The 22146-nt window shown below is 39.9% G+C and overlaps 1 protein-coding gene across 4 annotated transcripts in view; it reads left to right on the top strand.

Annotated features, from left to right (window-relative positions):
• Positions 1-1067: 1067 nt before the first annotated feature.
• GTDC1 (glycosyltransferase like domain containing 1) overlaps positions 1068-22146 on the top strand; it is a 261309-nt gene continuing 240230 nt past the window's right edge. For 2 of the 4 annotated variants that reach the window (XM_060776212.2, XM_060776219.2), the window contains exon 1: positions 1070-1163. The gene's annotated coding sequence lies outside the window, so the exon portion shown is untranslated. Of the gene's footprint in view, positions 1164-22146 lie in introns of all 4 variants that reach the window. The other 2 variants (XM_067472772.1, XM_060776226.2) reach the window with 2 other exon arrangements.

Raw genomic sequence — 22146 nt, forward strand, 5'->3', positions numbered from 1 at the left:
CACACCAGAAGTGACTTGATACGAAAAAAAAATTATTAGTATTTTGAGGGAGTAGAAAAAGCACCTTTTTTAAGTGGGCAGTGTACCTTGGATTATCATCATCACAATAGTATTATCATCATAATCATTACTTTTAGAGAGTAGAGCGCACAATGCTTTTTGGAAAAAAAACTTTTTGGAGGGGTGCAGTGAGAGAACACTCTGTGTACTTTTGATGGTGATTATTTGGAAGGAGCAGTGAGGAAGCCCAACATCCTTTGGAAAGGGCGCCTTTTTCTTTGCAGGGAGCAGGAGGTGCACTTTGGCAACATTCTTATCGCGAGAGAGCGTCCTCCAAGCCCTTGCGTGCTTCCTTCTTTCCCTGCTTGCCTGCTTCCTCCCTTGCTTCTTTCCTTCCATCCTTGCTTCTTTCCTTTCTTCCTTGCCTGCTTTCTTCCTTTCTTGCCTATTTCCTTGCTTCCTTCCTTTCTTGCTTGCCTGCTTCCTTGCACGCTTCCTTCCTTTCTTGCCTCCTTCTTTCCTTGCTTCTTTCCTTTCTTGCTTACCTGTTTCCTTCCTTGCTTCTTTCCTGGTCTGCTACCTTCCTTGCCTGCCTCCTTCCTTGTTTCCTTTTTACCTTCCTTGCCTGTTTCCTTTCTTGCCTGCTGCCTTCCTTCCTTACCTGTTTCCTTCCTTCCTTGCCTCCTTCCTTTTCTTGTTTCCTTCCTTACCTGCTTCCTTCCTTGCTTCTTTCTTTTCTTGCTTACTTGTTCCCTTCCATGCCTATTTCCTTCCTTCCTTCTTTCCTGGCCTGCTACCTTCCTTGCTTCCTTGCCTGCCTCATTCCTTGTTTCCTTCCTTCTTTCCTGGCCTGCTGCCTTCCTTCCTTGCTTACCTGTTTCCTTCCTTGCCTCCTTCCTTCCTTGTTTCTTTCCTTTCTTGCTTGCCTACTTCCTTCCTTGCTTCCTGCCTTGCTTACTGGCCTGCCTCCTTCCTTCCTTCTTTCTTTGCTTGCCTGCTTCCTTCTTTGCTTCCTTGCTTTCTTCCTGGGGCTGCTCCGGGGCGGGCGCGAGGGGGCGGAGCCGGGAATTGGGGGCGTGTCTCTTTGTGTCGCCGCCGCCGCCGGCCTCCAAGGAGGGCCCGCCGAGCAGGAGGAGGAGGAGGAGGAGGGTGAGGAGGAGGAGGTGAGTGGCGTCCCCGGCGCTCTGGGTGGGGCCAAGAGGAAGCAGGAAGCAGAGCCGAGCCCAGAAGGAGAAGGAGCCCGGCTGGGCAGGCAGCGGGGAAGAAGGGCAGGGCGAAGATCTGGGCCCTGCGCCTTGCAAGGCTCCCCCAGGCAGGCCTGCCCGCTCTGCACCCTCCTTGCCACTCTCTTCTCTAGGCTGGGCATGAGGGCAGTCTGAACCACATGGCTCAAGGAATCCTGGGAGTTGTGGTCGAGCAAAAGTCTTCCGCCTCCTCTGACAAAGAGGGCTGAGCCCTGCCTCCAAACTACAACTCCCAGGATTCCACAGCCTCGAGCCAAGGGGTACCAAAGTGCATGCATTCGTTTCTGCACTACATGGGATGGAATAGCAGAAAAGGGATTTCTGATCTGCTCCATGGACTTGTGTTGACATTTTTGGGTGCATCTAAGCCAAGCAAGGGCAAGCTTTGGCCTGCCAGGTTCAGCACAACATTGGGATAGAATTAAGCTATGCAAAAACAATATTTTGTTCATGAGTTATATATGTCATTTCTTAATTGGAGCTCCCAGTGGCATAATGGGTTAAAGCCTTGTGCTGGCAGAACTGCTGACTGAAAGGTCAGAGGTTCGAATCCGGAGAGCAGGGGGTGAGCTCCCATCTATCAGCTCTACCTTCTCATGCGGGGACATGGGAGAAGCCTCCCACAAGGATAGTAAAACATCCCCTGGGCAACGTCCTTGCAGACAACCAATTCTCTCACACCAGAAGCGACTTGCAGTTTCTAAAGTCGCTCCTGACACAGAAAAGAAAATTGCTCCATCATAAAAACAAGGAAAAAGTTTATTCAATTGCAAGAACTTTGTTTTTGCAGGACATCCTGCAGTACATTTTGCTATAGTTTTTCAATGAATATCTCTTAGAGTCTCAACCAATTCAACGTAGTTTGTGGCAGCCACAAAAATGAAGTTTCTCCAATATAACAACTACTTTCAAAGTAAATACTGCACAATTAAAACAGGAAATAACACTTTCAAACCAGGAACAGATTTTTTTTTTCATATTTTGTTACATAGTGTTGTTGTGGGACCTGGGGGCTGCGGTGGTGCAGCAAGTGAAACCTCTGAGCTGCATAACTTGCTGACCAAAAGATCAGCGGTTCGAATCCACAGTGGGGTAAGCTCCTGCTGTTAGCCCCAGTTTCTGCCAATCTAGCAGTTTGAAAACATGCAAATGTGGGTAGATCAATAGGTACCGCTTGTGCAGGAAGGTAACAGCGCTCCATGCAGTCATGCTGGCCACATGACCTAGGAGGTGTCTATGGACAACACCTGCTCTTCGGCTTAGAAATGGAGATGAGCACCAACCCCCAGAATCGGACACGACTAGAGTTAATGTTTACCTTTACTAGTGTTGTTGTTACAGTGCTTTTATTTCAAGCACTGAGGCCCAAAGCAGCTCATTGCCTTAACAAAAATGATACAATTGAGAACATACAAAAGGTGAATGTTAAATTAGAATTAAACTGCGGGCCCACCTAAATTAGGTCAGTTTCAAACTCTCATTGGTAACTGAGTTTACCCTCCATTATGAGCCTCAAGCCCTGATGGAGAATAAAATATGTGGAGAGGACCTCTGACTATATACAGAGAACCCTTAGATCATTTTAATGCCAGATCCTGCACCCTGGGTTGAAAGTATGGTCAAAATCCCAAATCGATTGAAGCAAAAGCACAAGAAGTCCGACACATTCTATAGGAGCTTGAAATGGCATGGATTATGATAAACCCGCTTTCAAACAAAAGCATCCTTCTCTATTCTGATTCCCCTGATTTGGAGCACAACTGACCATTGGCCAAGGCTATGGGGAATGATAAAAGATGAAATTCAAAATACCTAGAAATCCGGTTGGGGAAGATTGCTTTTGAGACTTCACAGGATGCCAATAGGCTTCTTCTCCTGGGAGGTTGGACTCTTCTCATTTGCACAGCTTTGTGAATAAAACACAGGGTCCTTTATCAATTATAGCACCAAATTTCTACTTTGGGCCTCCAGGTGGTGCAGTGGGTTAAACTGCTGATTGCTGAACTTGCTGACCTAAAAATTGGTGGTTTGAATCTTGGGAGCGGGGTGAGCTCCAGCTGTTAGGCCCAGCTTCTGCCAACCTAGCACTTTGAAAACATGCAAATGTGGGTAGATCAATAGGTACTGCTTCTGCGGGAAGGTAATGGTTCCCCATGCGGTCATGCCGACCACATGTCCTTGGAAGTGTCTATGGACAACGCGTCTTAGAAATGGAGATGAGCACCACCCTCTAGACACGACTAGACTTAATGTCAGGGGAAACCTTTACCTTTTCCTAATTTTGCTTTAATTCTTCTGGCTACCTTCTATGGGATTCTGGGATTTTTAGATTCCTCAGAGGTTCTGGAGGAGATCTCTGGCCAAGTCTTCAAAATTCGTTGTTGTGTGCCTTTAAATCCCAATTACTTTTCTGTCATGGGGTCTTCTTAGCCAAATTAGTCAGTAGCCAAACTTTACATGGGAAAGGTCCCTACTTAACTTACTTAGGCAATCCTTCATTGTCTGAGTAGGATTATCTTCCAAGATCGGTGTTCTGGCGGTGGATACGTAGGTGACTGTGGAGCCCTATTCTTGATCTGCATGTTCTCCCGCAGTGATGGCATTGGTTTCCAGGTGGAAGGCGGTCCTGGTCAGGGTTGGCTTGACGCACCTTCCTCTTGGCACGTTTCTCTTTTTCGCCCTCCATTTGTGCCTCTTCAAATTCTACAGCACTGCTGGTCACAGCTGACCTCCAGCTGGAGCGCTCAAGGGCCAGGGCTTCCCAGTTCTCAGTGTCTATGCCAGAGTTTTTAAGGTTGGCTTTGAGCCCATCTTTAAATGTCTTTTTCTGTCCACCAACATTCCGTTTTCCGTTCTTGAGTTCAGAGTAGAGCAACTGCTTTGGGAGACAGTGGTCGGGCATTCAGATAACGTGGCCGGTCCAACGGAGTTGATGGCGGAGGACCATCGCTTCAGTGCTGGTGGTCTTTGCTTCTTCCAGCACGCTGACATTTGTCTGCTTGTCTTCCCAAGATAATTACAGGATTTTTCAGAGGCAGCGCTGATGGAATCGTTCTAGGAATTGCATGCGACGTCTGTAGACAGTCCACATCTCACAGGTGTATAACAGGGTTGGGAGGACAATTGCTTTATAAACAAGCACCTTGGTCTCCCTACGGATGTCCCAGTCCTCAAACACTCTGTGCTTCATTCGGTAAAATGCTGCACTCACAGAGCTAAGGCGGTGTTGTATTTCAGTGTCAATGTTGACTTTTGTGGAGAGGTAGGCACATCTACTCTGACCATTTAATGCAGTTTTAAACTGGTTTTGGAGAAAGTGGCTTCTCTACACAGATGATTCCATAGGAAATTCTGGAACCAGTTTGAAGCCTGAATGGTGATGATACAAATCACAGAGCACATTAAGGGCTTTTTTTCTGCATGCTTTTGTAAGAGTTTGATGTCTGGTCGGTGCAATTTGAAACTAGCTTCGAATTACATTAATTAGTCAGAGTAGATGGTGCCATAGTGTAAACTTCCACCATCCAGTTCCAACAGATAGGAAAGATGTTGTCTTCTGCTAACAGTGCATTCTACACTATAGACCTTTCATCTCCGCATATATATTTGTAAGTGAGATATAAGTGATTATGATTTTATAATGCAAATGGGCATGGGTATAAAGTAAACAAGCAAGGTTCTTGGGTTTTGGGAGGTTCATAAAATCCTTCATGGATAGGATGCTGGTGCTAAATGGAAAAAAACCCCACACTTGTAATGAATCCATATTGAGAGGAGTGTCTCTGTTTCGACTGAGTGATACTTGGCAAGTATGTGCAGATCTGTTAACACATAGCACTGTGACAATGGGAATAGCAGACTAGAGGGAAATATTTGAGGTGTAAATATATGCACTTTCTTCAAGGGAAGAGGGGTGGCGTTTTGGAAGTTTCTATCCTACACAGAAATAGTTCTTGGATGCTAACCACACATTGTTGGCTTAAATGTTAGTGCAGTGGTCAGAAAGAAAAGAGAAGCAGATCGCAGTGTGTTACAGTGGCATGGTATAATTCAATAGAGCTGTTTTATTGGACTCTATTAACCTGGTTAACCTTAAGCCTTAGCCATGACAGGAGTTTCATATAAGAACCCATATGTAAAGTGCAACATTGAATTTTAATTAGAGCTTTCAAGACATGAACTGGGATGAATTCTTCTCAATTCTTCCTCTTCACTGCGAATGTACATTTATTTCCTTAGAAGCTTCAGCTTCATAAAGTATTGCAGGATGAGGAAAAAGTATATTTTCACATGATTCTCTAATCTTAGTTAGTTTTGCAAAAACGTAATGAGATTAAATTTTAATGTGGAAGTTGATCTGAGATCTATGACCTATCAATGTGTGATTTAGATCACTTCTGGGTTTTTACTTGTCTAGCCCCCGGTGGTGCAGCGGGTTAAACCACTGAGCTGCTGAACTTGTTGACCAAAAGGTCAGCTATTAGCTCTAGCTTCTGCCAACCTAGCAGTTGAAAAACATGCAAATGTGATTAGATCAATAGGTACTGCTTCAGCGGGAAGGTAACGGCGCTCCATGCTTTCATGCTGGCCACCTGACCTTGGAGGTGTCTATGGACAATGCCAGCTCTTTGGCTTAAAAATGGAGATGAGCACCACCCTCTAGAGATGGCCATGGCTAGACTTAATGTCAAGGGGAAATCTTTACCTTTAGTCTCCATGTTCTACACCACTGCTGTTGATCAGGATTGTTCTACAGATTTATTGTTGTTGCTATTGTTGCTATTGTTTTCGTAGTATTTTTTCCCTTCTTCTACTTCCAATTCATGTTTAATATTGGGATTTGAAATCTAAACTTTATAACAGTGTCTTGGAATTTGAATGTCACAGTATTGTAAGGAGATTTGTTAGAATGGTGGTTCCTGAACTTTTTTTCTGTAGAGCCCTAGGGTTTCACAAAAGCATTCTGCAGGGGGTACTGCCAAAAATATTTTTTTAATCATTTACAAATTTTGTCACAGTATGAAGTTCATATTGAAATTCAATGTATTTATGCCTTAAAAATGAAATCTAATGTGTGTCAGTGAAGGCTACTGGGTAGGACTTACAGGCATATGGGTCATAGCCAGAAAAGCTATTCAAGCAGTACTTTCTTTCATGTCCACCTATCAATGTGAATCAGGCATTTGCAAATTTAAGAGTAAGTTGGAGGATGCCCTGGATTTATGTATTCGGTGGTTGGACATAATGCCCAATTTCAAAACTATTTTAAGTACAAAAATGAAACAAATTCATTAATCAACTTAGGTGTGAATCCAATATTTTCCTCTACCAAAATGTTTGTTGATGGCCATTATGGTCCCAAAATAAAGGGTTGCGGTTATATTTAAAATGTTTTCTCTTTATTTTCAAGCCTACTACATTATACACAACACTCAGGCAATAGGAATAGATGGAAGAAGGAAGAACTTTGTGGGTTCACAATGCTTAGGGAAAGAGGCCCACATTTAAAATCCCACATTTTCTGCTTTGAACTGGAATATATGGAATATAGTGTGGACTGAGATAACCCAGTTCAAAGGACATATTGTGGGATTTTCTGCCTTGACATTCTGGGTTTATGGATGTATGGAAGGGCCCATAGTCTTCTGAAGGATTCCATGGCTGAAAACATTTGGGAACCGTGGGGTTAGAAATCCAGTTTTTGAATGCCTGATGAATGATAGATATTGCAAAACGTGGTTGTACAGGGTTAGGTAGGAATAAATACGAACAGAATTTCTGGAAAAAAAAGAACAATAATTCATAAATTTTAAATCGTGTATCACATTCATATTAATTTTATTATAGTATGTTGTTATACTTGTTCTATTTTATTAGTTCTGTTAAGGTCTGCTATGCCTACTTTATAAAATGAGTTTAAATGTAAAGGGAAAAAAACATACAATAGTACGAGGGGTTCTTGGTATCTGCTGGGATTGGGTTTCAGGCTCCTTATGGAGACCAAAAGTGGCGGATGCTCAAGTCTGTTTATATACGTACGATGGGATAGTAAAATTGTATCTTTTGTATAAAATGACAAAATCAAAATTGCTTTTTGGGATTGTTTTAAATATATATTTTCAAGCTCTGTCTAGTCGAATCCCTGGATACAGTGGCCCAATTCTACAGGGTTCAGTAGTAGTACTATACACTGTTTTGGGTTCAAAACTATTTAGATTCAGGTATCCCTTTGGAGTCTTTGAATGTATCTCTCAGTGGATAAAAGGGCCTACTGTAATGTAAAATAGTTACACTATTCCTGATTGCTTTCCAGTAGCTCAAATATCTTAAAGGCACCAGTTTCCATTTTTGATTTTGGAAGCTAAGCAGGGTCAGCCTGGAGAGTGCTTGGATGGGGGACTGCCAATGAATTCCAGGTGATGTAGGCTATATGCAACCACCTCTGAGGATTCTTCGCCTAAGAAAACTCTGTGAAATTCATGAAGTCACCATAAGTTGACAGGTGACTTGAAGGCACACATCCAGACACACAAATTTGAATGGTTTAGCCCACCTTGAAAGCCCTGAATGATTTAGGAATAGGACATGTAGAGGATGTCTTTTCCTCTGATTGAGTGAATATTTGCATGCTTTGTGCTATGTCCTAAAACCCACAGATCTGATGAGTTTAGATCAGAAAGAGGGCCTTCCACTGGGCTTGAGCTAAGTCTCTTGAATCTTCCTTCAGTGATGTCCACTTTGCTTCCTCGTTAATGGCATTTTCAAAAATGGCTAAAACCTTCCTTTTGGTAGTGGTTGTTATTATACTTTTATGTGTCATGGTTTTATACTTATGTATCATTTTATGTTATATGCTGCACCTTGGAGTGCCTTTGTAAGACTCCCTGAGTCCCTTTGGGGAGATGGTGGGCAGGATACAAATAAAGTTTATTATTATTATTATTATTATTAATATTATTATTATTTATTTGGCATATTTTTATTTTGTTAGAAGTGACTTGAGAAACTGAAAGCTGTTTCTGGTGTGAGAGAATTGGCTGTTTGCACAGATGTTGTCCAGGGAACGCCTGGATGTGTTACCATCCTGTGGGAGGCTTCTCTCATGTCCCCGCATGAGAAGCTGGAGCTGACTGATGGGAGCTCACCCTGTCTCATGGATTCGAATGGCCAACCTTCAGGTCAGCAGTTCAGCTGGCCACAAGGGTTTAACTTTTTGCCTCACCACGGCTCCTGGTGTAAAATTAAGTACGTAGTTTTATAGAGTTCACTTCATTTCCCCTCATCCCTTTTAAATGTGTAAATATTTTGATTGCTGTTGTGTTGTCATTTTCTGTGTCTGTTTTTGTGTTTTAATGTTTGTGCTTATGTTATCATTTGAAAAGAGTTTTTAAAACAGAAACATTTATTTCCTTTGGTTTGTTAGCCATCTTGAGCTTCTAGGAGTAAAGGTTTTCATGTTGACAAAAGAAAATAAATATTGCTGCTTGCATTTTTGTCAGGTTTTCCTTTCTGTTCACAATGGGAGATGTTCCTTGGTTCAGTTTAATTGGAACAATTGCTCGGTTTTTTGCTTCTCTGTCAGCACATATTGTCATCCTGGTGCCTTATCTTGTCTACATTTGAACATATGATTCAGCTCTTATTGTGCGACATATTGTGAGATCTAAAAAATCTCAGGCCCTTTGTTGAGTTTCCTTTTCTTCCTTTTTGCAGAACTAGCCTCAGATTGGAAGGTGGGGAGAATGCCCTGTTTCTCTAGTTGGAGCTTTGCACTGATCTTACCTTGTTGCTTTAGAAAAATAGACTAAATCTTGATAAATAAATAGTGGGATGTGAGCAGAAAGGTTGAAAATCTCTCAGGCAAGTATAATGCATATATAAAAAACAGAAAGCTGTTTTCACAATACATGTCTGGGGATGAAGGCTGCCATAAAATACAGTTCATAAGTTGAAGTGTTGACTACTCATGCCTTGTACTAACAGCACAATGTCAAGGTACATGGTATGCCGTTTCTGAGCTGATTTCTCTCTAGAGGACGTTTGAGTCAGGCACTTTCTTGCGGTTTTCATGTCTAAGTTCATTCCCAAGCATGGAGTTCTAAAATATTTTTACTTGCCTCTTTTTGTGCATCAAAGTCAGTGTCTTAAAAATACACCTGAAGATGAAATGAAAAATGCCAAGAAGAATTCAAAATATCATTGACTTTAGATTTTAGTCCTCTGCTAATAAAAAGGTAAACAACTTTGATAGGTTTTAGACACAAGGAGTTCAACATTAAACTACTTCCAGTCAAAGATATGACCACCAATAGATATGGTTAGAAGATGTACGTTATTGCCAGCCTGTTTTGGAAACCTATCTGAACACGGCACAATTGAAATGCTTAGGTGTTTGGCTGCTTTGACGATTCCTTGTATTAGGATATTACTGAAGGATTTATTTGCCTAGAAGTGTTCCTTGCCCTCTTATAAGAACTCCTGGGAGGTTATGGCAGCTGTATATAGATGAGACAGATGGGAGTTGTGAAAATCTAGGTCTGAGTCAAGGTGAAGATAGTTTGACTCGTCTTGAAAACCTGGCTCACAAAGAATTTTATGTCTGTATATTCATTTTAGCAAATAGAACATAACATGATCATCATAAATGTATGGAAACACAAATATTGCAAATACACGGTATAGATGAAAACTTAATGATAATTCTGAGGAAGCAAGTATATAGTAGGCGATCCCTATCGTCTAATTTTAAAATGACATACAGACTTGAAGAATAATATTACAAAGGATGTATGGGGTACTCAGAATTTTGTAGGAGTGTCTTTCACAGCTGGAATTGGGTGTAAAACTGTTTGAGAGTAGAGACAATTTGAAATGGGCCATGGAGTATGATTTTGGATAACGTGATTTTAATAGTGTTTTGAGGTTTTATATGTTTTAAATTATTGTTTTAATATCTATATTTTATTATGTATGTATGTTTAGAAGGCATCGATTCATTGCCTATATATGTATGCCGCCTTGAGCCCCCTACGGGGTTGAGAAAGGCGGGGTATAAATAGGATAAATAAATAGCTTCAGAGGACATTTAAGAAGCAAAATTGATAAGTCTGATTTGCATGCTAATCGTTCAATGGGAATTTTATTGTGTGCATGTCAAAATCTAGTTTAGATTAAAATTCAGGATGGTCAGGAGGCTGTGATCTTATCAATACCATGCTTTTTACTACTCCCCCCCCCCCCCCTCAAATCTACTGCAAGGTTAAGGGAACATATGAAAAGAAGCTTCTTTTTTGGTTATCAGGTTCTGAACATGAGGCCTGCAGAAGCCATATTAAGACTCGGAATTTTGTTAGTAATGATCATGCAGTCTTACAGCAATAAATACAGACCGTACAGTGTTGTCTCAGTAGAGATGTCTCAAAGTAAAAGTCTTAAAAATACACCTTCACCATATTGCCGAAGATGAGATGTGAAAATGAAAATAAATGTGTCAGTATCCAACAGACTGACACAGATTGACTCGTATTTTGCAGTTTTGCAGCTTCAGAACTTCTATCCTGAAAATATAAATTAAGTGTACGTAACACAGATATTTCACGCAGCCTCCTAAGTTGGGAAAACGGGAGGTACAGATTCTTCAGCGTGGAATTCTTTCATTTTCTCAGGCTTCATGTTAATACATTTATGCCATTTGAGAGCAGTGAATTGCTCCTGGGTGTATAAAGCTTGCACAGCCTCATCCTTTATCATCTTCTCAACAATTGTGTAGGGAAGATCATGGTGTCCCTGTGCTGCCTCCTTTGGGAAGCTGGGTTTGAGATACAGAAATTGGCTCAAAACCTTCCAGTGAGAGCCTGAACTTGTCTCATCAGCACAGTTCTCAAGGTTCAAGACAAGTGCTCTGGGTCTAAGACATATTGGACCACACCAGGCCCTTTATAGGAAAATTTAAAGCATCCTTGGTTTCTGTTTTAACCCAGGAACATGTAAAAAAAAATCTAAATTAATATCCCTCTTCACTCTCTCTAGCTTGAATGGTTTGTTTTATATGGTTTATATGCTGCGGAGTTGGGTGCCCTGGGGGAAAACCTCGGCCATATTTTGTGAATATAAAAGCTCAAGGTCTTTCTAATATAAACTTTTCAGAAAATTTGTCTTTGACCTTGGTTGTCTACTGGACTGCAATTTAATACGCAATGACCTTCTCATTCCAACCTTGCACATAGTTTAAGGTAAATCAGAGTTTCCCCAAATAAACAATTACATGATCTTTCAGCTTAACAAGAACAATTTCCTGTCTTGATCTTACACTTAACCTCCCTCCTCCCCGTTAAAGGGAAAAATGCTTCTGTTGTCATAAAATCCTTTTGTTTTTGGATATGATTTATCGTCGTCGGGTCGCATGGCCCTGATCACTCTTGCTGGCGATGCTTTAAAAATTAGTCTCACTCCTGCATAAAACTATTAGCTTTCTTTTTAATTTAATCTACTCACTTTTTATAAAACAGATGGTCATGCTGGATGTTTGAACAGAGAAAAAAATCCTCTTCAAATTAAGAAACTGTACTTGAACGTTTGGTGGACCGGACTCACTGTCACAGAATTGTGTGGGATGTTTTAAGAAATATATTCAGTTGCTTAGAGATTGTGGGACATTGCTGACTAACTTACATGTGTCCTTCATTTCCAAATAATGAATGCTGGAAGGTTTTTTTTTTAAGAAGATAAAGACGGCATAGTGTTTTAAACAAAAACATGGCATTGTCTCTGGATACTAGTAGTGGCAAAGATATGCTTAGGATAAGACATGCCTTTCCAAATCTTACAATTTCTGTATTGTGGGGAGATAAGCTAAAAGACCCCTTTTGAGACTGGTATGCTTGTCAGTCTTTATCAACAGTTTATTGATGGTACTGTCTTATGATCCCTGCAATGGCAGCCTAGGGCCATGATATAAATATATATAGCCTGTCTGAGCCTGAAGAGAAGTAGGAACAGGCAAACAGAGGAGCCTTTTTAAGGCACATGTACACTGCCATGTAATGCAGTTTTGTAGTGCAGTTTTAACTCCATTGAATGGTATTATATGAGTCTGTGCTATCATATAATACAGTTCAGTGCAGTTAAAGAAGGTAAAGGTTTCTCCTTAACGTTAAGTCTAGTCGTGACCGACTCTGGGGGTGGTGTTCATCTCCATTTCAAAACCAAAGAGCCGGTGTTGTCCATAGATGCCTCCTAGGTCATGTGGCTGGCATGACTGCATGGAGTGCTGTTACCTTCCTGCCAGACCTATTGATCTACAAACATTTACAAGTTTTCAAAGTGCTAGGTTGGCAGAAACTGTGCCTAACAGCGGGAATTCACCCCGCTCCCCGGATTCAAACCTTTTGGTCAGCAAGTTCAGCAGCTCAGTGATTTAACCCGCTGTACCTCCAGGGGCTCCAAAATTATTCATTATGAAACTGAATTATATGGCAGTGCAGATGGGGCCTGATAGAGGCTTGGGTTCTCTATGATCCGAAGCCGTTCCGCTTTTTAGTCCATCACCAACTTTTTCCTTCCAGCAGGTAGAGGATGTAAGCAGTCTACTCTTCATTAAAGCAACTCAGTTAAGCTTTCTGTCATGAAGCTGTATTTATAGGCCTGGAAATAATTCCAAAATCATCACACTTTCAAGAAAGATCCTACACAAACTTTAGTTGCAATGTACTAGATTTAGGGTACATCTATACCAGTGGTTCCCAACCTTTTTTTGACCAGGGACCAATTTGACCAGGGAACACTCTCCAACATTTGTACCAAAAGGGTTACGAACCAGTTTTTGGTCAACTTTAGATTTGGTTTGGTTATTTGAGGTGCTGTTGCAGAAAATTGCATTGGATAGACCACATCAGTTCTAGTTTCTGATACAGATCGTATTCCATCCAGTAGTCTCCATCTGCACTTCCACAGAAAACCGTATTTAATAATCTAGAGTTGATGTGGTCTATCCAATGCAAACCATTTTTAATAAGCCTTGGCACTATAAGAGGGTTTTACAACACTAGTGGCTCTTGTTGCAACGGTGTAGTAACAGTGAGGCCGCAGACCATATTTTAGTTCTTGCGGACCACTGGTAGTCCATGGACCACAGGTTGGGAATCACTGATCTACATGAATACAGTTTGATACCACTTTAATAGCAATGGCTCAAAGCCATGGAATTGTGGAAGTTGTAGTTTCACAAGGTCTTTCACCTTCTCTGCCAGAGAGTACTGGTGCCTCACAAAACTACAACTCCCAGGATTCCATAGCATTCCGCCATGGTAGTTAAAGTGGTGTCAAACCTGCATCAATTCTGCAGGTTTGACACCACTTTACAATTGGTTGGCTAAAGATGATGGGAAATCAAATCCCAACATAATTTGGAGAACCTCAGTAATTTATGCTTGTCAAATCACTCACAGAGGTGATTTGACAAGCATAAATTACTGTGGTTCTCCAAATTATGTTGGGATTCGATTTACCATCATCTTTAACCAACCAATTGTAAAACCGGAGGGTGTTACTTTTATTTCTCTCCTATTAAGAGAAATATGGGGAGGAGGAGAAGAGGAAAAACAGAAGGAAGACAAAGAAGAAGAGGAGGAGAGGAAGGGAAGGAAGGATAGCTACAAAAGTGTAGAAGGAAATGAAAACTGCACTTTTAACCGTCTTAGGGCAAGTTATCAACAGTCATGAAAATGCCTCAGTTTTTCTTCCTCCCAACCTCAGGATTGCTCTGCCAACCAAGTAAGTACCCATCATTTCAGTGCGTTTAAATGGTAAATTCCTTCTTTTGCATTGAATTATATTCCAAGTATAACCAGGAAAGATTATATTTAAACAAATGAGCATTTAAAAAAAATCTTCCGTATACTGAACATAATTATTGGGCAGCTTAGAAATACTTTAAATAATTTGACCTTTTAGGACTAATTTCAATTGAGCATTATATTTTAATGTAGATACTTTTTTGGTTGCTGTGACAAAGCCTATTAGTATGCAGTATACCCAGGATGCAGCTGAACTGAGCCTTTTCGTCTACCCAGGAGCATAATCGAAACCATGTGTTCCTCATGATAGTTGTGTTATAGAAGTCACACCTTAAAATGAATGGGACAAATGTGAAATTAACTCTTTCAGCTTGACTTCAAGAAGGCTAAGCAGACTTGTACCTAGATCCCTTCAGAAATAACTATGTGGTATTTACTTGATAACATACAGTTTCTGTATGAGAGTAAATGATGCCTAGTTTGGAAAGTAGCACTTGGTAGGGATATGGGCAATGCTCCAAAACTATTTTTGGTTTGTTTTCGGCTGCCCCCCCCCCCCCCCCGGTTCTGTTTTCGGGGAAATTCTCGAAATTGGGAGGGGGATTCCATTTTCGATCCGGTAAGATTCAGTTATTGGCACTAATGGGGAAACTTTAGAGGGTTATTTCTCTGTTGATTTTAGGCCTATTAAGATGAAACTTGCCTCACTTGTAGGCCATATTTATGAATGCAAGCCTGCCAAGTTTCAGAACATTTTGCCAATCAAATGATTTTTGGAAAAATGTTAAAGTTTTTACCATAACATTTATTAAAAAAAAACACAAGAGGAGGTTCTAGGAATTGGAGTCCCAACCACTGCACACCACAAGATGGGAGGAGAATGGACACAGTCAACCAGGCCTCTTATTGGCTGAGAAAGAAACATTAGAAACAGAGAACAAGAAAAATCTCAATTCCCATCATGCTAAAAATGGTTACCATTTCACTGGGATATTGTGGTGGAATATTGTGTCAACAACAATAAAATTATGTGAATACCTTTGTTTTGCTTTGATAGTTTTTTGACCAACTATTATAGCTTTTATCATTACTTATCATAAGGTAAAGTATACAAAATCCCAGGAGTTCACACACTGAATAACATAGACACATGTCTATGTGTTTGCTTCAAATGAAGGCAAGGGGCTGTTTGAGATACCTACTGCATATCACACCTTGCAGTTGAGCCCCTGGTGATGCAATAGGTTAAAGCCTTGTGCCGGCAGTTTGAATACGGGGAGTGGGGTGAGCTCCCATCTGTCAGCTCCAGCTTCTCATCCAGGGACATGAGAGAAGCCTCCCACAGGATGGTAAAACATCTGGACATCCCATGGGCAATGTCCTTGCAGGCGGCCAGTTCTCTCACACCAGAAGCAACTTGCAGTTTCTCAAGTCACTCCTGACACGAAAAAAAACCCCACCTTCCAATAAATTTCAGTATCAAAAAACTCTAGTGATGGATCTTAAATCTCAAAAATCTTCCCAAAAAGTGCCCCGTTTTAAGTACCATTCCTATGTTACTGTGCTACGTTTCATAATAATCTCTATGTAAAAAAGAAGAGAATGTGTGCCATGTTCTTTGAACCATGGCAGTGGAACAACAACTTCCACAACTTCTCCTCCTCCTCCTCCTCCTCTTCCTTTTCTTCCTCCTCCTCTTCGCTAGGTTCTGTGATCATGTGAGTATCTGATACAAGTCATATTGTAACCCCGAAACTTTAGGGTCTAAAGTTACATGTCTTTGAATCTTCTAGTTCTCCTTCCTTGTGATCTATTGTGAACTTTTTTGTGTTTTTAACAAAGTGTCAGCTGAGCTTTTCTTTTTCCCAGAAGAACATTTTCCCCTCCTGTAACTTAGCTATTTTTAAGGATTTACATTATGTTCGGGTCCCCCCACCCCAACCCCGGTCTAAATGGTTTAATGAGAGATTATACTTGTATACTTGCTAAAATGAATAATCAGTACAAGAAAACATTGCACAAATAAACAAGAAATGGCTAGAGTTGGCTCTATTTAACGGAGACAAGTTATTTCATCCGCCTTCAGCGTTCCTTAGCAACGCAAAGTAGTCTTACCCAGGGCACTTTCACATCTTTCTTCAAATATAGCTTTGGTAATGTTTTATGTGACCTGAAGTTCGTCCATCTGTCCTAAAGCTCCCAATGTTTTTCCACTGCTTGCGATGATCAAATGGTCTTACATACCTTCGTTCAACTTAATAATGCACAAGTTGACGAGAGAATCATTTCACATGTCAGATTTTTCAAGAGTTCTGGGAAATTACTTGATGTGGTCTTTAGCAAAGCTAAAACTTATTGAAAATGTGTTACATTTTCATAATAAAAGGGGTAGGGAAAATATTGGCTTGGAAACGAGCTAAATATTTTCTGATAGCTATAGCCTCAAGGGGGATTCTAGGATCGCTTGTAATAAAAGGATAATTTTGATATCTTTTGGTGAATTGACTAGGACTCTGCTTAGATCATAATTTATGAAAATGCTTCCTTCGTACAAAATCCAATGGTTTCAAATTCTTTGGGTGTAAAAAAGTGTGTTTATGTTTGGCCAATCTTTGTAGATTAGAAAACCATTGTTCTTCTGAGAGTTCACTTTGACAGATTTAGAAGGTAAACTCGCCACAAACCTACTTCTGCTTTATGTTTTCTATTTTTGTAAAGCAACTAAAAGTGATCCTGATTTTTGTATTTGTGGATTTCTCAGTCATGGTGGTTAAATTTAACCGAATAATGAATTATTTGTATGGAAGAACGTGGTAGGAATTAGTAATGCTGGTATACACGATACATATCAAATTTACACTGCATTCTGTTGCTAATGAAGATGGCTGATTATTTGTTTTGTGGGTTGCCAAACTCAAAAGCTGTCAAAAAGGAAGTCTTCCCCCTGCACCAGTTGATGCATAGAAGTAACTCCATCACAGATAGTACTTATAATGTCCTCTGCTTGGCCACTATTCTGTGCATTCTGTTGAGTTTGATCTCATCTGTGAATTGTAGAAATTCAGAGATGTTAGAATGACATATTAAACTATGGGCTACAGGCAAGGGAATAGCTTTTTAAATGGCTCTTTTGTATAGAAAGCTTTTCCTAAAAACAATAAAATGGATGCATCAGGGAGATTTTTTTTTCTGTGTCAGGAGCATCTAGAGAAACTGCAACAGGGAGATGATTGAACTAGAATGTTCTCTGATGTGCTAGACAATACTAGGAATAACAGTAAGGACCTCATCACATTTCCCGCCAGAATTGTCATGGATCATGACGGATCCGGCAATGCCTGGCATGGGGAACCCAAGTTACCCCTAACCTCATCCCATGGGGGGAAGCATCTGATCTGGTGCCCGGATTTCCCTGTTGTTGCTAATGCAACACAGGAAGCTTCCCATGCTGCCACTGCAAGGGCATATGCCGGTTCCTCTTCAGTTTTACTACGGAGTCCTGTCGGAAGTAGCTGTATGTAATGGGATGGGAGCTGGTGGGCTCCGTAGCAAAACTGAAGGGGAACCGGCATATGCTGCCGAATTTTGGCCTGTCGGATGAGGTCCTATCACTCTTCCAGTTGTATAAATGTGTACTCTTGTATTTAATCATTATCATTGCATTGATTTGCGCATATATGAAACTTTAGGTCTTTAAGTGATCACTGTAAACTTTGGGAAGTGGGGAAGAGGGAGGAGGGATCATTCCTTGGCAAATCTGCATAACACCTACTTCCTACTTCATCTGAAAGGAGTGGGGATATCAGTCTCCTCCAGTAACCTCCTTTCATGGGTGTTTTCCAGTTTTATTAGTAATGCAGTGGACATGAAGTTCTCAGAGCAATTTTGAGGATATAGTGCTGCTACTGTTACTGCTTTTCCTTAGCATTTTCACTCTGGAATTGCTAGTCAAGTAACCACTACTTGGGTTGGATGGTGGATTTCAATACATTCCAGCAGATTTTGCAAGAATGAACTGGCAATAAAACCTGATCTGCTTTTGCATGGTTAGTTACCATTTCTGCTTCTGGCTCTGAGGCAGAGGCACATGTCCGGAACTGCACATATGTGAAAGTCATGGGCTTTACTGGCAATGCCGCTTTCTTGAACAGTGGATAAGCTTCTCGGTTTGAAAATGAAGAGACAACTATCAGTCAGCAGTTGAGCAATTAAACAAAGGAGAGGAGAAGAACATAGTTTGACAGCTCTTGTTTAGAATGGAAAAGATGAACCCTGGTTGCTGGGTGATAGCTATATAATAATTTTAGATTAAATATTTTTAAACTATATCTTAAAAAATAGTAAATAATAATTTCACCTGGAACATACATTATGTTTTTTCATTGACCTTTGATTGATTCTTTCCTGCCTTGTGATGCCCCCGATTTGCACATTCAAGTCCACAACCTATCAAAGCATTTTTTTCTGAGCTTTTCAGAGTTTTTTTTAAAAACCCACCCGTACCCCCAAATTTCTCACATTCAGTGACAATAATACTATTTGTTAAGTGGTATTCCCTGCCCTATACATTCTCCTTTGTGATTATTCTTTCTCTCGTTTTCATTCACTTTTTGCATCTTGAGTTCTGAAACCTAGTTTTGGTTATGCCTGGTTGTGTTTTGTTAATGTGCATGGGAGTGGATTGTTTCTTTTTAAAATCCTTTAATCATTTATAGTTTCTCTAAGTATAACCTGATTCCGGATTAAATCCAATGTTAGTCCCAACTTGACTAGACTGATTAAAATACTGAGGATGTTTCATTTGATTTCAGTGTGGGTGAACTATCACTGGATTCAGCACTTCAATTTACCCCTTTTAAAACTGTGAGTTTTAATGCTGCATTGGAGCAGAGTTTTTAACCAGATAATCAATACATTCTGACACAGTTCCTTAATTATAGAATATAGCATTTAAAAATGGAAGAAGAAATTGTGCATATTAAGTGAATCTTATGAAAAATGTTGGTTTGCAACAGGAAGAAAAAGAAGGAAAACACATTAATAATAGATAAGTCTAGATAGGAGTCCCTGGTAGTGCAATGGGCTAAATCCTTGTACCAGCAGGACTGAAGACCAGCTGGTCAGAGGTTCAAATCCGAGGAGATGATCTCCTTTTGTCAGCTCCATCTCCCCATGCGGGGACATGAGAGAAGCCTCCCACAAGGATGGTAAAACATCCAGGCATTCCCTGGGTAACGTCCTTGCAGACAGCCAATTGTCTCACTCCTGACATATGAAAAAAATATCTAGAGATAATGTATTTCATTTCTTGATTTGTTTGTTTATTTGTTTGAAACAGTAAGTGGAAATCTGGCTAAGTGGGTGTGAAGCTTTTGCATCTTCTCTCGTTGTATCATGATATGTACGTACTGTGTAAAAGACAGGTAATTATAGATGATACCATCAGCCAGTTGTCTTGCTCCTAATTTATAAAGTTTGAGTTTTGACCTTACATGTGTTAAATGGCTACTGTTTCCCTCATCCTTCACCACTGATCAGACTACCCTTATTAAAACATTCCCAAAAGGTCTACCTGAAGAACCAGAATACAATAATAGATTATCTGCTCTGTTCTCCAACCTGTCTAAGAGCCTTAAAATTTAATGTCCTGACTCCGACTCAAGCAGACTCATCGGATCAATGGAATTTACATCAGCGTTAACTTACTGCATTTCCATTACATGACTAGGCCCACTCTTATTGTGTTTCACATTTGGGTTTGGGTCATTAATTTAAAATCTGGCAGAAATTACTTTTTGGAAACTACTGTCTTATGCAAGCAGAGTAAACATTCTGTTTAAAGTGTCAAAGGTAAGGAGTTTCTGAATCATTTTGAAACATGTGGTTGCAACTTCTGAAATACTTTCAAGATTGAAACTGGAACACAGGTTAGCATTTCCATCTCAGTGCCTGCAATTTGCATCATCTCTAGAAAGAAAGCATTAACTGTCCATCTTGTAATGTACATATCGAAAATGCATGAATTAAATGTCATGCCACATGTCAGTTTTGGTTGAGGTGCTGGAGAAACTTTTCTTAATTTTCTTCCTTGTTTGCAAGAAATGGTTTTCCCCATTTCAAAATAAACCAGCTGTATAGCACATGTAGGTGCTCCCCCTAGGTATTTGTGGGAGTTTCTTGACATTTTAAATGCAGAATTTAATTTGAGCAAGGTCTGCAAGGAGATTCCTATGCAAACAGTTCACAGATTTAGATGACTTACATGTACTCATTATTATCTTTCTTACTGAAACTTATTATTAATTCCGAATATCCTGTTATTACTCTACACATTTTGAGTGTGTTTAAGCAAAAGAAAATAGAGTTAAATTTTATTTATATTTATTTACTTGTAGAATTATTTTGTGCAAACTGGCAGTCTCAAGAGCTCAGTAAAGTTACTTTTTGGACTACTGCTTCCAACCTGTATGTCAAGTAGTCATACTGTCTGAAGGATTCTGCAAGTTATAACTCAAAAGAATGATTTTACTTAACTCTGAAACTTTGGTCTAGGTCCTATTGTTAGTCTTAGTTAGATGAGAACCCTTGAATCTACTGGACCTACCTTTATGTTGACTCACCAATCAACAGTTAATTAAATGAGACTAATCTGGACTCTAAACAGGACTCTAGGCACAGCATGCTGCAAGTATGGAATATCTCAGCACTTTAGTGTGGGAAGTTTTAGTGTTTATTTGCATACAGAAAGATGGTCATTGAAGTAATTAAGAAGTTGCCTGGTATAGTGGCTGCAATGATATTTAGAGGAAAATGACCTGGCTTCAGTTATTTGTCCACAGGTAACATCCAAAGTAAGCCAGTGTAGACTATGTGGAGATGCCTTCAAAGATATTAGGAAGTTTTCATTGAAACATAAGGTAGCATTTTGGGGCTGGACTCAGCTGATCAGGTGAGGGAGGGAAATTTATTTTCACAAAATAATTGTTATATATTCCAGTTAATCTCCAGTCAACTTTAAAATTGAACTTTGAAATTGATACCATATTTCTTCAGAATTGAGGATAGCATCTGGATTTTGTTTTCACTCCATGAATCAAAGGGAAGACAATTAATTGATAACCCCCCCAAATAATATTTTGATTAGCAAACTAGCTAAATGTGAACTAGATGGGTATGATGTCAGATGGATGCACGACTAGTTGGAAAATAGTACTCAAAATAGTTGTCAGTGACTGTGATTCAAACTAGGAGGAGGTCTTGAGCCTTTGGATTCTATACTAGGGCCATTACTCTTCAACATTTTCACCAACAATGTAGATGATGGAATGGAGGAAATCCTTTTCAAGTTTGATGATTATGCGAAACTAGGAGGCATGCCTAACACATTGGAAGATCATAGGGTTAGAATTCAAAAGTACCCAGATAAACTGGGAAATTGAGTAGAAATTCATTAAATGAAATTCAGTAAGACAGCTACAAAATTATATATTTAGGCCACAAAACCCAAATGCACAGGTATAGGACATGGGATACATGGCTCAGCAGTGCTACATGTGAAAAGGACCTTGGAATTACTGTTGATCATAATTTAACATGAGTTATTAGTATGATTCTGCAGCAAGGAAGGACGAATACTGTTTTAATAGAATACTACTTTAATAGAAGCATAGTTTCCAAGATTAAGGAAGCTATAGCCCCACTGTATTATTTTCCGGTTAGGCCTCATCTGATTTTTTTAAATGAAGGATTTAGATAAGTTAGAGCTGGTTCAGAGAAGGGCAATGAGATTGATAAACATTATGATGAACAAAACATATGAGGAAATATTAAAGGAGTTCAGTATGTTCAGTCTGATGAAGACATGGCTGAAGGGTAACATGATTGTGCTCAAGAGCTGTCACAGGGAGGAGGAACAGGTCTGTTCTTTGCTACCCTTGAGGTAGGAGAATAATAATAATAATAATAATAATAATAATAATAATAATAATAAATTTTATTTATTATCTGCCTCTTCTGATGGCTTGAGACAAAATACAACAAATTCAAAAACAAATGAACATAAAAATACAATAAATTACATAGATAAACACACACACACATACGAAAAC

The sequence above is a fragment of the Anolis sagrei genome, chromosome 1 (genome assembly GCF_037176765.1).
Source record: "Anolis sagrei isolate rAnoSag1 chromosome 1, rAnoSag1.mat, whole genome shotgun sequence".
NCBI classification, from domain to species: Eukaryota; Metazoa; Chordata; class Lepidosauria; order Squamata; family Dactyloidae; genus Anolis; species Anolis sagrei.